Here is a 17675-nt window from a genome sequence, read left to right as displayed (position 1 = left end):
TCTATTTGCAAAGCCAGGCCCAGCCACCCTCTTCTCAGCATGGCAGGTGCTTTAGATTGAGGGAAGAAAGTCCATCTCCCTGTCTTGTGGAGCCCAAGTGCCATTTGGCAATACATGAGGACAAATCTCGTTCCAATTCCCCCCATGCTAAGGACTCGACCCAAGAGGTTGCAAAAGTGGCTCTGCTCTGTGCTTCTCTGAGTTCCTGTGTATCTAGGTTGTAAGTGCAAAAGCACTTTTAGATAGCTGCAGTGTTCTAGAAGTTTGAAAGATATATAAATAACCAAAATGGCAGGTTATCACACTTGCACAAATTAAATGAAAGCAGAGAACAGAACGGGTGATCTGGCCAGAGAGAGGTGTTGGAGACGAACATCTCTCTGTTGCTCTGTGGGATTTGCGTCTGGCCCCGTACCTGTGCAGGAAGGCTGGGTGGTCAGCCAGACGCACAGCGGGGGGTGGGGGTGGGGGTGCTGCGGAATGAGCACAGGGGGTCACAAATTCACTGTGTGTGTGTCTAGACATGGGGTTAGGGCTCAGCTTCCTACAGTTTTATGTATCTCCCCAGGGTACACACTTCTCAATCTAACGCCAGGGATGTTGCTAGGCTCTGCATCTGTCCCCCATTACTCAATTACCAGAGGTCCCTACAGCAGCACACATTCCACTCACACACTTCCCCACTCAACAAGTGGATTTTTCAGTTGTTCTTTTAGAATAACTGATCAAGTTTCTAATTAAAGCAAAGCTCAGGGCTCTTTAAACCACATCATTGTAGGTAACCCACTTTAGACAATGTGGCTCTAAAAATGGACCTTTAAATTACCTCACACTAGAGGAGGCAATTCCAGCTCCTACAAATCGAGCTGACAAACAATGCGGCCTCAGCAGTTTCACCTGGGCTGAACACTAGACATGAGATTTATGCAAAAACTAGACACTATTAATTCATTGGACAAATATTTATTGAAGACCTACTATGTGTGTACAAGGCACCAGGCCACAGGCTGAGGACAGAACCTTGAGAATTCTATTCCAGCCCTTATGGAGTTTACCTTCTAAAGCAGGACAGACAAAAACAACTAATTACATCAGTAATTACTTAATTAGAATTGAGATTATTTCTGAGAAGGAGAAATACAGAGCCCTGTGAGGGGGGGTTTCACGGGTGCTTCCTAGCTCAGGGATGTTAGAGAAATGTTTGGAGTAGTTCTGAAGGATGGAGAAGCAGAACTTAACTCTGGGCAGGGGTTGGGGGGGGATTAGGCAGACGGAGCCCCAGAGCAAAGGTCTGAAGCAGAAAGAAGCTCACCTCAGGGACTAAAAAATGTACATGCCTTAACTTCAAGATGCCACACAGTGGCCATAGTTAAATTTGGAGAGGCTCCACATTTTGATCCTAATCCAAAACGCAATGAGAAGTCATTATATGTTTATAAGGGACGAGGGGGGGAAAGAGGCATGTAATCCACATTTGTGAATAAACAAGTTATCTAGCTGCAGAGTGGAACGTGAAAGTGGCATCGGGGGAGAGCCGATGAGAAAACCCACTTAGAAGGTGAAAGCCAAGGTGGAAGTTGGGTGACTTGGACTAGGGTGGTGTCCATGGAAAGAGAAGGCAACAGATTTGAGAGGTCAGATCAGCTGGATTTGGTGAATGATGACCTATGGAAGAAGAGGAAGAAGTCAACAGTTTTCATATTGGACTCAAGAAAGCACATGATGGAACAGTTCTCAGGGCTGCCCCTTGGCCCCAGGAGGGTGCATCTGAGGGTCCACGGGCAGGGACTGGAAGTAGGGCTCCAAGCTCCCCATTTCTGCCTCAAACACAGCAGCTCTGATTTACCAATTTGCCAAGGAGGCTTCCAGGTAAGAATTCATTTGAAGGAAGGTTTACTCCTAAAACAAGTTTGAAAATCATTGTGCTAGGGGGACCTCTAAAAGCTCTTCCAATTCCAAAATTAATAGCTAATCCTATCTGAGCTACAAAGCCTGAGGAACTGCTCCCCAGGCTCTCATCCTCACTGAAACCCTGCTGAGAGGAAGAGATGGCAACGTCCCTTTCTCACACCAGAGACGCAGGTGACACCTGAGAAAAGTTATTTTCCTTTTAGTCAACTGAAGACTCACCTAGTGGTAGCCCTCTGGTTTCTAAGAAAATTTAAACGATGTAAAAATCATTCCCAAAGACGATACTAGGGGTGAAGTGATGCATAGTGGGGAGGAGGGGATCGAATACAAAAACAGTATTTAAGAATGTTTCCTATAAAATGCAAAAACAGGGGCCGGCCAGGTGGCACAAGCGGTTAAGTGCTCGCGCTCCACTGTGGCGGCCCGGGGTTCGCTGGTTCGGATCCCAGGCGCACACCGACGCACTGCTTGGCAAGCCATGCTGCAGCGGCGTCCCATATAAAGTGGAGGAAGATGGGCACGGATGTTAGCCCAGGGCCAGTCTTCCTCGGCAAAAAAAGAGGAGGATTGGCAGATGCTAGCACAGGGCTGATCTCCTCACAAAAAAAAAAAAAAAAAAAAAAATGCAAAAACAAGTTGCATTGATGCATAAAGCTAACGTTAGGAAAAACACCTGAATCAGGAGACACGGTCGTTGAAAAGTGCGAGAGCGGGAACCAGAGAACCCGAGGCTGGGTTCTACCTGATCAAGACCTTTAATTTTCTCCTTTGTATAGAGGTGGAGAAAACAAATCAGAGGTTCACCAAAGCCTCAGGCCTCAAACGCAGCATCAAAATGACCTGAGAAGCTTTTTAAAAAAATTCACATCCCCAGTCCCATTACCTGAGATCATACGGATCTGCAATGGGGCCTGGAATTTGTTCTGTTTGTTTCTAAGCTTTCCAAGTGGTTCTGATGCCCAACTAAGTTTTGGACCCCCTGAGCCTAAGGCAAGACCCCTCTAACTCTAATCTCTGATTCTGAGAAACACTCTGGAGACAAGCCCAGTTCTACTGTCAGAGCCCCTTCCTCTGCCTCTTACCCAACCTGGCACTTTTTTCTTGTTTTAACATTGTTCTTTTTTAATTATTATTTTTATAACAAAGATAAACATTCTTATAATAATTCTAATAATCATGAAATAGAGTAAAATGTTTAAGTCTCTGCTCAAATCCACACATCCCCAGAGAAACCCACTGTTAGTTTTGGTATAGACCATTCTCTGAGATTTACACATAATCCACACATACACATTTTAAGTTGGCTGTTTCAGTTAATGTGGGTTTTGTTTTACACGTCTCAAGGAGACAGGCCCCACATACTGTCCTGTGATTTGCTCTTGTTCATTTTCTAATACTACATGACTGAAATCTTTCCATGTTGGAATATACAGACACTTCATTCTTTGTAATGGTCAAGTTCTCTTCAACAGTATGGATACGCCTGAATCTAGAGATTCTTCCTACTGAGGACATGTAGACTGCCTCCTTGTCCATATGTTGGCGTATGCATGAATTTTTCTATGTTCAGTATTCCCCTCCTTCCCTTCCAGCTCCAAGCCCCAGTTTCTCTTTTCTTTCCTTCTCATCCCAAATGACAGCTACAACCATGCCATGCTGCTCCCAGTCTTGAGAACCACTTTCTTCAAGGACAAATCTCCATACAACCCGTAACTTAGAACCTCTCACTCTTCCTCCTCACTAGTAATATGAATCTACTAGACATTTTTCAGTCTGCAGAAGGATCAGATTTGAAGTAGAAAGAATACTAGGGAAAAATTTAGAGAACAGAAGGCTTGTATTCTTGTCCAGGCTCTGCCTTAAGACCAGCTGGACTCTGTTTTATTCGCTTGTAAAATTAGCAGGTTGGACTAGGTTGTATTCAGCTCTAATCTTCAAGCTGTCTGTGACTGTCAAATTTCACCTTCTCCAAGGAGCCTTTACAACTATTCCTAGACACCCAGATTCCAAGTAGATGAGCACACTCTTCATCACATTTCCTGTTTCTGTTCATTTTGGTACCTAATTACATATTGTCTTGTAATGTTTGTTGATGATCTCCTAAGCGTATATATTTATCTTCCTATAATGATCATAAGCGGCTCAAGGCCAGTGACAACCACGTAGCACATTTCCTCCCTTGCTCAACCACCTCAATAATGAAGATCATGGAAGTCATAAACAGAGCATCCTTTGGGCCGGGGTGAGCAAACTAAATCCCACATGCCACTTGTGCTTATAAGTAAGTTTTGCTGGAACCCAGCCACGCATTTAGGTATTTCCTATGGCTGCTTTCATGTTACACGGCAGAGTTGGGTAGTTGCGAAAGAGACCATATGGCCAGCAAACTCAAAATATTTACTATCTGGCCAATTCAGGAAAAAAGGCTGCCAGTACCTGAGTTGAGTAGTCAAAAGAAATGTCAAAAAATGCAGGGAGCAGGAGCTCACTCACAGGAACCCTCAGCCCTCCTGGGAGAGTCTAGCAAGGAGTACTGAGTTCTTGGCTTCCTTTCTTGACACTGGCTCCAACTCGCACACCAAATCTGATCCTTCCATCCCTTGCTTAAAACTCTCAATGGCTTCCCTCATGACTTAGGATGAAATGCAAAATCTTTACCAGAGATGGTACTTTCTCTGAAATGCCATCCCTGCCCTCCCCTCCCCAACTTAAAACAGGTTTCACATTCTTCCTTTTTTTCCTATAGGACTACCATAATTTTGTGGTTGCACGTAAATCTGTTTAGTGTGTCTTCCCCTCTGGACCCCAAGCTCTGGGAGGACAAGAATAGGGTTGATTTTCCCTCCAGATGCTCTCCAAGCCCTCAAGGACAGGACGTGATTCAGGGTATACCTGACAAGTGTTGGTTGACTGACTGAATGAATGGATTTGCAGAACGTAAATAATTAGAAGCAGGAAATTAAAGTGTGGTGGTAGAGGAGGTTGCTGGAGACGAGCACAGGTATTAAACCAAGTGTGAGAAAACCAAAAAGGCTCCACAACTAGCCACAATAATTCAAGAGAGAAAGCAGTCTGGCAGACTATCGGAAAAGAGCTCCTTTCCCCTCCAAAGACCCTAAGGACACCACGCTGTAGTTATAGAACCATAACTGGCTTAGGAGAATTATGCTCAGCACGGTGCTTAAGATGACAGACAAATATCATTATGAATTTAAAACATCCCCCCTCATTTTATAAAAAAGATTACATACTAACGGTGTTTAGAATTATAAGCAGTATAATAAGATTATTTAAACTTTAGTTATTTGGAAAATTTCACTTCTCCAGGACACTTCTTTCACCAACAATAATGGATGAGTGAGGTAAATATCAGTGTACAAACAGGATATGAAAATGCCATACACACTTACTGAGTGATTAAAGGTAGCACTCAGGACAAAACAAATTTCAAAGGAGGGAAGCGGCAGGTCTAAAACGACGAGCTATAAAGGCTTCCAAGTTCCCTGTACTCACCGTGGTGACCCACATCACACCTGCCCTGTTGTCACTTCTACTCCAGGGTAGAGACAGACCTAACTAAAGACCAGAATCACCCAGATGTGCTAATATGTGCCAGAGCATTAAGGCCTATTTACCTCAACAATTCTTATCCCATGACCTCACCCTTCAAACAAATGGGAAAAAATTCCTTGCAGTTTACAAGAGGAGTTTATCTATGTATGTCATTCTTGTTCTCTATCAAATTCCAATAATTTTTAATGGAAACGAGCAAACTCAAGGCAGTGGTAAACTTTTGTCCATTCATAACGGACAAGTAGTAAGACTACTTGTGAATTTACTATAGAAATTTTTTAATGCTGCATAAAACTAATATTTTAAGAGGAATCTCAGTTGCTGTGGATATTACATAAAGATAAGGCAAGCAAGTTATTCCTGAGAAGGTAACTATAAAAATCTGTTAAGATGATCAAAAGGCAAAAGCCAGGCAATCTACCCCCCGAATTTCTGACCATTTTATTTTGAGCATCACATTATATTCATAATAGCAAGACACTGACTACTGGGAATTCTCTAGATTTGAAGGGAGAAAAAGACTGTATGAAGAGGAAAGCTCCAAGGATAAAACTTCCACAAAGCACAGACAGAACCGTTCCCAGTTACATAAATTTGGTCAGCTCTCGCATTTCCTCCTCTCCTCTCAGATTTAAAAAAGTCTTCTGTTGCTAGGTCAAAAGCAGGGACTGTCGTTAACACTGCTGAATACAGCACGGCCAAGGCTAGAATGTGCTGACTATAGGACTGGAAGGAGGCAAGCTCAGGGGACACTGGGAAAAGGAAAACAACAGACAAGACCTAACCCAGATGCTGTCTTCCTGGAGCCTGCAATGCAGAAGCCTGTGTGCACCCAGGATGCAATCCCTGGACCACGGAACTTCATCTCCTTCCGTTCGCTTCAATGACTACTTCTATAGGCTAAGATCCCCACCTACATGGAGAAGCTATGTTATAAACCAGACAGTGGTAAAGGTTCCGGGGGCGTACTCTTCTGTGCTCGCTAAGAATTTATAGAATCCTTATATAAACCAAGGCAGACTAACAGCACCAGCCGGTGCAGCAACTCCAGCATGAAAGTATAAACAAAACCCATTTTCGCCTCCAGCGTGCTGAGTAGGCCCAGCTCTACCAGGTCCCAGCTAAGGGATCTTGGCTCAACCTGTGTCTCCATTTCCTCATTAGTGTAATGGAGATAATAGCAATAACTACTCTCCTAAGATTGTTTTCAGAATTAATTGTTAATACAGATAAAGCAGGTAGAACATGTGTGACACAACTAAGTGCTCCATAAATGTCACTTAGTTTAATTATCACTCCTTCTACTTATGATTTTACTATATTTTAGCTTCATTCCCGTGGGATTAGACAATCTTTTAAAACACTCCAATTAAAATGCAAATATCCAATTCCTGAGAAGTGTATCTGCAGCATTGTGATTCATAAGAAATACATAGCTGGTCATTCAGATGACTGAAATAGATTTCTCAGATATATCTGGTCTTTATCCACAGTTCCTGGCTCACAGGTCCCAGAACTCTGGAATTTCCTGAGGGATAAGAACAAGGGGAGCATCTTTGGTTACAATATTTGAATGACTCTTGTCCTCAGTTCCTGAAAATGCTTCAGGGCCACAAAGGTGACTGAAGGTGACTTTCGGACCCCACCCCAAGGGTGGTGGCTGGTTGCGAGGAGAACCAGCCCCGAGATCAGAGGATTGGAACTTTCAGTCCCAGCCCCTAATTTCCAGACAGGGGAAGGGAGGCAAGGGAGGGGATAGGAGGGCGAGTTTGAGGTTGAATCAACTGCCAATGGCCAATGACTTAGCCAATCATAACTACATGATGAAGCCTCCATAACCACCCAAAAGGACAGCTCGGGGGTCGCTGCTTTGTCGGAGAGCTTCCATACTAGGGAACCAGAACACTTCCACGTGCCACTGTGCCAGCCTCCAGGCTCCAGGAGGACAGAGCTCCCTTGTTCTGGACCTCGCCCTATGTCATCTCTTCATCTGGCTGTCGATTCGTATCTTCTAATATCCTTTGTAATAAATTGGTAATCTAGTGAGTAAACGGACTTTTCTTGAGTTCTGTGACCCGTTCTAGCAAATTAATTGAACCCGAGAAGGGTGGTCTTACAGGACTGAGTCCTTTACCTGTGGAATCTGATTCTATGTCCAGGTTGATGGTGTCAGAATGAGCTGAATCCTCAGACACCCCACTGGCAACCGAGAACTGCTCATTGGTGTGGGGAAGCCTCCACACACATGCTGGAATGGGGTCCAGGAACCCATTGCAGTATCCAAGACTCCAGATTTTAAAAAGCTGTAATCCTAAAACCTACCCTATGAGACTTGGAGCATTCTACAAAACAAAAACAGCCTGCACAGCAATGAGTTAAAGGACACACAAGGGCCAACTGGCACTTAAAACAGATTTAAAATATAAACTTAGCATATAGCAAATGAGAAAACACAAGAGAGGAGAAAGGATTTACTATTAATAAGTACACTTCAGACAAATGCGGCAGAATTTAAGTCAGGGTTTTCCAAAGTGAATTTCCCTGATCTAGTCCCGCAACATGTTACGGATTCTAGGGTCTAAAACACAGGTGAACAAACTCCGGCCAGTTGCCTGCTTTTTCATAGCCCACAAGCTAAGAATGGTTTTTACATTTTAAGTAGTTGGGAAAAAATCAAAAGAAGAAGAATATTTTGGTGACACATGAAAATTATTTGAAATTCACATTTCAGGGCCCACAAATCAAGTTTTATTGGAACACGGCCATGCCCTTTCTTTTAGGTTTTGCCGAGGGCTGCTTTCCAAGTACAATGGCAGAGTTGAGTAGTTTGCACAGAGACCACAAGGCCCACACAGCCAAAAATACTTACTATGTAGCTCTTTACAGATACAGTTTACCAAGCCCTGGTCGAAAAGTTTAGGAAACGCCCCTGATTGCAGCCCTCTCTTGGAGAGGCACAACTAATATTAGCCTGTTGATGGTTCCTGGAGACCCTGTAGAAAACGGGGACTTAGCTGACTGAACCCAGCACTTCCCAAACTTATTTGGCCATACAATCCTTTACTCACGCAACGTGTGTGAACATCCTGCAGATCACACTGATATAGTTCTCACCACCAACATGACGCTGAAGTCCAGAAAAGTCAACAAACCCAACATTAAAAAGATCAAATATAAGATTCAAAGTAATCAGAATAGTTTATTTAGCCCATCTGTAAAGAGATCAATTTCTGACTATTAAAATCAACAAAGAAGAAGATATTCTCAGACACACACAAAAAATAGGTTTAAGAATATTAACTTAAATTTGCTATTAAATATAATATTAAAAGTAGAATGTAAAGATATATGCCATATACATGGCTAACAAAAGCTTAAAACAGGAATATATAAAGAATTAATGCAAATGAGGTTTACACAAATTCCACTCCATAGTTGAGACAGAGGACGACATGAGTAACTACAAGGGTAATCATCCTATGGATAAATTTATGACATCTCTAGCAACTACTGAAATGCAAATTTGCACAACCAAGGGGCCTTACATATCTATATTAAAGCAGCATAAATAAACTAAGATGATAGACTCCAATGTTGGCAGGCTTATGGGGTAGAAGGCACATTTATAGGTTGCTGGTGGCGCTCTAAATTAATTCAGTCTTTCTAAAGACAATCTGGCAATATGCAGCAAGAGCCATAAAACCCTTCATTCATTTCCTGTGACCCAGCAATTCCACTTTGGGGAATACACCTCAAATACACCTCACTTTTGGGAACAACCCAAAAGGACAAAGAGCAATTGTTTTGTACAGAGAGAATTTCATTAGCGCTGCTGGCAGTGGGAGAACCATGACAACAACCCAAGCATCCAGCAACAGTAGGATGGCCCAACACACTGCCAACCAGAGGAGGGGTGGCCATTAAAAATGGCAGGCATGGGGGCCAGCCTGGTGGCGTAGCAGTTAAGTTCACGCGTTCAGCTTTGGAGCCCCATGGTTCACAGGTTTGAATCCCGGGCAAGGACCTACGCACTGCTTATCAAGCCATGCTCTGGCAGCATCCCACAGACAAAAAATAGAGGAGGACGGGCACGAATGTTAGCTCAGGGCCAATCTTCCTCAGCAAAAAGAGGCAGATTGGCAACAGACGTTGGCTCAGGGCCAATCTTCCTCAAAAAAAAAAAAAAGGCATGAAGACTTGAACTGACATGAATCACGGGCATCTCAAACTTACTAGTACACATCCAAACTTTGGGTTCCCCAACCCCCCCACTCCTCCCTCAGCCTTCCCCTTCAAGGAAATCAGACCACTACAGACTATTCAACTTAGGAATCAGGGAGTCAGCCCTAATGACCACTTTCCTTCAACCTCACTTGCCCCCTCATATCTCAGCACCAGTAAACTCTCTCCAAAATCTCTCATATCTATCTAGTAACCCCCATTCTTCACTGCCACCACCCCAGAACCACTACCTCTCCCCTGAACTTCAAGAAGATTGCAACTGGCCTCCTGTTTCTACGCTTCCCTTCTCTAATCCGTTCTCCATAGAGCTGCCAGACCGATCTGTAAAAAAATCTAATTCAAGCCATATTATAACCCTGCTTGCCTCGGGACTCCCAAGTGACATGCTGACACGTTTACACATTAAAAGCTCTTATGTGATTTAGGCCCTGCCCACCTCTTCAGCCTCAACCCATCCTCCCTCTGCCCAACCACACCAACCTGAGCACCAACCATAAGGGTCTTCTTTCCATTCTCTGAACATGTAGGCTCTCTTCTATCTGTAGGCCATTCCACATGCTGTTCCCTCTTACTGGCATACTCCTACTTCTGCTCTTTAAGAAGCCCCGTCCTTCTTAAACATCACCCCTTCTGTTTTCCCTGATAATCTATGAACTCCATGAGGAAGGGGCCATGAATAGCCTTTTACTATCAAACACCCAGAGTCTAGCAACACCTAACATTTAATAGATGTACCATAAATATGCATTAAATGAATGTAAAATATATCTGTAAGATAATACAAAATAGCTACACAAGAAAAGCAGGACACAAGCAAGTATGTACACATTAGTTTTAATTATACATAAATATTTGTATACTGTCAAAGAATAAAAATGAATTGGGAAGACACACAAAGAGAATTCCATTCCTACTAGGTTCTTGTAGTCTGCCAACTTAAGTTTAAAATGTTTTTTGTTAATAATGCAAATACCCTTCCGTTGTAGCTCAAAGTACTCAGATGTAGTGTAAGCTCCAACTATTTTCTTACTTGTCTAGAATGAATGAACAGTTAGTTTAGAACAAGATCCTTCTGGAATTCATTCAACAATCATTTATTGCTTAACTACTATGTGTCATGGCATTGAGCCAGAACACAAAGATGAATAACACGTTGTCCGTTGTCTTTAAGAAGCTGAAATGAAATAACAACATGGGCCCCTGAGCATTCCAAATGAAAGACACACACCCAAACCCTGTCCAATTTGGTATTTTTCCTGGACCAGGTACACAAGATTTAAACCCAGGGAGCCATGAACTTCTAGAAGCAAAGGAAGAGCAAGGAGTGAATAAAAACCAGTTAAATTATTCTGGGAATCTGTCAGCTTTGCCATTGAATCTTTTTCCCCTTTCCCAACCCTCCCGCCTCTCCTAATCCTGATTAAACTAACCTGGCCATACCAAGGATGAAATCAGACAATGGTCTCGTCACAAAGGTTCTTTGGGAGACTAGAATTCCACCCTCTTTCCCAGAACCAGTGACTAAATTTCCTCTCACTCTTTGCCTTTCTTTAGTCTACTCAGTATCTATAATCTATGAAGAGAGATTTTTTTTTTGGTGAGGAAGATTAGCCCTGAGCTAACACCTGTGGCCAATCCTCCTCTTTTTGCTGAGGAAGATTGGCCCTCAGCTAACATCCATGTCCATCTTCCGCTACTTTATATGGGACACCGCCACAGTATGGCTTGACAAGTGGTGCGTCACTGTGCGCCCAGGATCTGAACCCCGGGCCGCCGCAGCAGAGTGCACGCACTTAACCGCTATGCCACCGGGCTGGCCCCTGAAGAGAGATGTTTAAAAGCTTGCTTAGGAGACTGCTACAGAGAGTGTAATAAACCACACACAAACACATCATCAATGGGACCATGCACATCATGGAGTTAAACCAGTTTCAAAAAGACCTGAAATGAAAAGTTAACAAAGGAAATACTAATGACAGATGATGCAAACCCATGCACTCATCCTATAGAAATAATCAGGCTGGCAGCAAAGAAAACCCTAAACAGTCCTCAAGTTCTCAGGATAAGTTGAGTTGAAACTACATTGCTAAGCAGAACCCATGTTACACTGTTAATCACTAAGCAAATATTTTTCAAAATGACCCAAGTAGCAGGAAAGCAAAGCACCCATTCCCTATTCATAACATTTCAATTTGCAAGAGGATCTTTCCATCTTAACCATGGCAGCATCGCCCGTCAGAGTCATGCCATGGGAAAATGCTTGCCAATGACTCCATGCCCTCCCCTTTCAATCCACACACACACACAGGTTGCTCCTACTATATAATCAGCCATTTTGGCTAAACTTCCAAGTGCCATCATGGAGCAGAAGTGTTCATCAGATGGAAAAAGAACGTTTAGCTCTCGGGTAAAATCGTTCCCTCAACAGAAAACAAAACTCCAGTAAATTAAGGTTACTCATCCCCTACCCACAACTTGGCACTAAGAGCAGTGTGTACAAAGACACACCGACCTAGATTTGAATCCTCTATCTAGCAGTTTTCAATTGCTTGACCGTAACCTCTCTTAAGCCTTTTCTGCACAATGGGACTAATGCTACTGCCTCATGGACTTCTAAGATTTACTGAGATCATTTGTACAAGGTATTCAACACAATGTCAATGGTAAGTACTCAACATAATAGGAACTAGAAATATCAATATCAATGATTAATATTAACAGCCATTAATATTCCTCCCCTCTGGGCTCTCAGCACCAAAGCCCTCTTGAATCCCCGGCTGCTCTCATTTGATTACAGGACTCATGGATTCATTCCCCTCTTCTCTCCTAACTCCATTAAACTCACGTTCCTTCACCCAAAAGAGATTTGCAAATGGCTCCAAGCAACTGAGCCACCAAGCAGTGCTGGGGCAGAAGAGCAAATGGAAAACGATACAAAGACCAGATAATGAGCCTGGCTACGACTCAGCTAAGTAAGCCCCCTCTCCTTTTTCTTGTTTTGTTTTTTAGTTTAGAACAAAGCCTTTGACATAATTTTCATATATTCTAAAGGCAAGATGGGGCCATAGCTCAGTGCCCTGACTACCCACCCACACTCTGCCCATGCCCGCCGTCTGAGGTCCTCCTGAGCACAATTTGCCCACCACGGCAAACATCTGTCATCTCCAAGGCCAGGATGCTGACACGTGAAAAAAATCCAGGTAGACAGTATGCAGGGAGAAGGAACCATTCCTGGCAGCCTTGAGCACCCCTCAAGAAGAGTGAGATCACTACTGCTGAATCGACAGCCTCTACCAGCGAGCCCTGTCTCTCGACAGCCCCAAGCACAGGCTGACATCTGCCAGGCTCCTCCCAGGGTATAACCTCTGCCCAGCTCCTTTCCTCTTGGACTCAGGCTGGAGATGGGAGGGGGTAGCAAAGCCAGGTGGCAGCATACAAGCCAATTTAGGATTCCTGTTTACTTTTGGTATTTGATAAATACAAACACTGGGCAAGGCCAGTATTTACTCATGATCTCGCCCCTCTTCCTAAGGAATCAAAGCTCAGCATCTGTCACTCCAGAAGCAACAGAGCCCAGTGTTCTGCTAACGCTAAGTGGGGGTTCAAGTTTGGGAACCAAGCTGACTCTTATTATGGCTTCAGTTTTCATTCAGTCAAAGAGACATCTCTGAGCCTGATGGTCCAGACTGAGCCTGCTCCAAATGGTCATCAGGCACATGCCCAAGGGGATGATACCCTGGGCTCCTCTTGTCACAGAAGAGAAGCACCTGAGTTTGCCAGGAAGCTGCCAGTGGCCCGGCATCACCAGAATTTGCCAGGCCTGCTGGGGGAAGAAGGCCAGCAGAGTATTAGTGCTTACTGGAAAATAGGCACTGCAGTTTACGCAACAAAAAGTCACTCAATTCATACTGGCCCCTGAATAGTCTGAGGATGCATCTGACCATTTCCCGACACCAAAAAGAATTAATCAAGTTTACTTACGCCAATCACATTTTACATACTTTATAAAGGGCCGGCTGAGTACAAAACCAATTTGCAACTTGCCTATGGAATCTCCAAAGAGGCTTTACCTCTCATCTGGACAGAGGGGGTCAAGTGTAAAGTTCAAGTGTGATGTCTCCACATTCTGATCCACAATGCAGAAAGCACCCAGAGCACCAGCCGGGGCCAGCCCCGCAGCTCATGCCTACTTGCCTAATCCAATCCAATAAGGGCACACCTGGAGAAAGCGGCCGTCTGCAAACTGTCCTGGAAAATATGGCATTAACTGCGCTTACCATATGCAGCTTGATAGTCTCTGTCCAAGATCACACTAGAATATGTAATTTAGCCAGTTGGTGGATTTATACCTATTTAGTCTCAGGTTTTTTCTTCACTTAAGGTAGTATACATTCCATTACAAGGAAGCTTTTTCTTGCCGATTTGGTTTGCTTGTGTATTTTATTTACACTGGAGGTTTGTTTGTTTTGGACTGGACCTGAGGCAGCTTCAGCCATATGCCTTTAGAAACAGTTCAGATGAGAAAGCTTGATCCCATTCTATACATTTTGACAAGGGTGGAAGACTCATGGGGTAAGTTAGAAATCCTGCATTCCACTACAGATCTGCATTCTCCATTCTTCTGATTATAAGTCACTTTCCCTACCAAGGCTAATCCGTTTTTCTGAGACTTGGAAGATTTTTCTTCCTCTTGCAGACTAACAGCCAAAGTTACTTCAAGTGGTGTAAAGAATTTAACATCAATCACATTTTGTATATTACTTCGAGTATATTACATTCATCCACTGATCCCATATAAGTGAGTGAAACCCAACCAGCACTGCTGGTAGCCACGTACATTTTATATACCATGTAAATTGTACCTGTGGGGCAACATCCAGATCTTAATTCATCCCTGGGTTCCCAGTGCCTAGGACAATGCCCCTTTCAGAGAGGGCGCTCAATATAGGTTTGTTAACACAAAAATAAACGGCTACCCAAATCTAGGCTGTTTCTTTCCTTCCAACTTTCACTCTCTAGGGTTGTGGAGTTAAGGTATATAGAAAGGAGAAAATCTTTTGGATGTAATGTCAGCTCTAATTCAAAGTTCTACTTGAACTTACCACCAAGTCCATTCAGCACTTCAGCTCCACCAGATCACTCCACAACTGCCTCGTCAAATTCTAGATAATTACTTCCATAAGCTAAGGTCAGGAGGTGGCACTAAGCTAGACATCCAGTCTCAATGACAGTGACAAACACTAATACTTGGTACTTTCTAGGCTAGCACACAGATGACCAGGCCCTTGCAGCAAATGTCCCTCTACCTGGAATTCACAATACATGCAGAATAGCAGTTTCCAAAACTTCAGACTTCATCTCCTTATCAATTATGGCTCCCTTCTGATGGCCCACTGCCCCCATTCTATCCACTCAGTCAAAGCAAGCTCCCTGAGGGCAGGAGACATCTCTGAGTGTGCTGTATCATAGCGGGCAAGCCTTCTAGGGCATTCCTTAACACCAGAACAAACCTGAAAGTCTCCTTTCTCTTCTCTCCAGACTTTTGGCCTGGAACACATAAAATTTTGTCTTTCAGTTTATGGTTTACTTTCCAATATCATGCAGATACCTCAACTCATCAGAAACAGAAGTGCAAGCAACAAGAACACTTCCTTCCAAAGGCACTCATGTAATTCTCACTAATGTCCTGCAACAGCCCAAATCACCAGTCTCAACTTTCTCCCCATGAGCCTTCTCTGCTGTTACATTTCATCATCTAGAAGCTTGGAGTTGTGAAACAGGCAGCGTGGCACAGGTGTGAGGCAGAGCATGAGATGAAAGGTCAGGCAGTCTGGGCTCCAGCCCCAGTGCCATCACTTGTGAGCTGTGTGGCCCAGGATAAACCAATGACATTTTTGCAGCCTCCATTTTCTCATCTGTAAAATGGAGATGATACCACTTGCTTAACAGAGATGTTGGAAGTTAAATGAGATATTATATACAAAGCACCTGGCACATAGTAATTTATATATAAATATAAAAAATCATACTATATGCTATATATATCATTATTATATATAAGCATATATTTTTTTTTAAGTTTATAGTAAGTTCTCTTTTATACTGCTAGCCTGTCATGACAAGAAAAAGCATCAAAAATGATGACAGTAACAAATACTGCCACACAATAAGGGAGATATTTGCAAGAAGAGGGGTAAATGAAAGCCATAATAAACAGGACATTTTATTGAGTTCACTGTTGTTTAATCTAACTGCAATATATACTTAGGTCACTAACCTCCCCCAGGACTGTTCTGAGCTCCCTGCCATGTTTAGTTGGGCTCCAGTACCTGGTGTCTGTCATGTTCACATGGCCAAGAATCCTAATGGGATAAATAATCCTTAGAACAATGTCATGAGATCATGGTTTTATACGCTGCCACACCTGTCCTGAGGACTGGAGCTTGCAGAGTGGCGATGGGAAAAATAAAAGACGGTGCCTCCCCACCCTGTGTGGGGTTACAGCATGGTCCCTGGTGACCCCTGGTACACTCTCTCAGTCACCCTTCAGAACAAAGAGGTCAACCCCAGGCCATTCCATGAACTGAAGCGGAGCCTTTCTATTACAATTAACAGAATAAAGACTCCCATTTTAGCTAACACCCTGAGATTGCTTCCAAGCTCCACGATAAATTTCACTTTTAAAGAAATTAGCCAAACTTCAATTCTCAGGTTTTCAGTTGCAAATCCAGTGCAAAACTTTTAGGTAAACTGAGTTTAATGACTTAAGAAAAGGAGCTGAGCTCTGACACTTTGATTACAATGAGACCTTACTTTAAGCACCTATCTCATGCTAAATGGTAAAATAAATGAAATAGCACACTGACTTAAGATTTAATCTAGGACTGGACTCTGTGGGGAGCATAACAATCAGTTGTGTTGGAGGGACCCTGCCAACACGTGGTGGGCTACAGTGGAAGCAGCTCAAGGACAGATCTAAGTCCACTGATATTAGGACCAGGGTTCCCATGGACTTAGATGGGTTTCTCTCCACACCAAGACTATCAATCCAGGCTCACTGCCTTAAGAGACCCCCCTACACACACACTGCTCACCATCCTCCACACTTGTTTCAAGGCTACAAATCTTGACTTTGCCATTACTCTAAATGGGCAGAAAAGAGGCTCTGAAGGAGACTGGGACTTGCCTCATTATAAATGCTAATGGCACCAAACTTTTCTGTAGTCTCTCTCTTCCCTTAAACCACACCCTCACAGGGAACCAGAGTGTCTTTAGGATGAATGCCCAGGCCATAGCAACTGTGGGGCCCCGGGGATCTAAGCAGATCTTGGCTGGCCAGGCATTAAGCCCTTTTCGGGAAGGAGACAGCAAGCCTGCCTTTCCCTTACACAACCCTGCCATGAAAATAGTCTGTTTTTTGTTTCTGTTAGTTGTTTAGCTAAGAATCTCCATCCTCCCAGCAGAGACAAAAAGATAGGCATGGGAAGCTTATGGTGGCTCAAGGGTTTGATCTCAAATAAATGTTCTTCCACCTAACTCGCCTCCTCCTCCCCCTAACATCTGGAAGGAGAGGGAATCTGGGGAAGTTGGGATAAGTTTTGGGTCAAGGGTGGTGTCAGGCTTTACCACGTAAGTGATGGGATTCCGTAGAGGGCACGCCCTAGAGCTGAATGTAGCTCGCATACTGAAGAAGGAGCCTGCCCCACCCTGCAGGGTCATCTGCCTGGCCACAGGTAAACGAGGGATAGGGAAGACTGGAGAGAATTCATCTTCCTTTATGTAGATCTCTCTCCCCCTCCCCCCACTCAAGTGCCAGCGCGCTGGCTGGCTGGGAGCCGCCGCTTTGGAGGCGCCTGAGAGTGGGTCTCAGGATTCTTTTTTTGGCGTGCAGAATCTGGACCCACCCGAGCCAAGGAAAGGAGACGGGGGAGGGGGCGGCTTGCGCCCGC

At 43.8% G+C, this 17675-nt stretch overlaps 1 protein-coding gene across 1 annotated transcript in view; it reads right to left on the bottom strand.

Annotated features, from left to right (window-relative positions):
• Positions 1–17675, bottom strand: part of TNFRSF21 (TNF receptor superfamily member 21) — a 63334-nt gene that overhangs the window by 44313 nt on the left and 1346 nt on the right. The gene's annotated exons all lie outside the window — the stretch shown is intronic.

The sequence above is a fragment of the Diceros bicornis genome, chromosome 14, assembly GCF_020826845.1.
Source record: "Diceros bicornis minor isolate mBicDic1 chromosome 14, mDicBic1.mat.cur, whole genome shotgun sequence".
NCBI lineage: Eukaryota > Metazoa > Chordata > Mammalia > Perissodactyla > Rhinocerotidae > Diceros > Diceros bicornis.
This window is presented reverse-complemented; position numbering and strand designations above follow the sequence as displayed.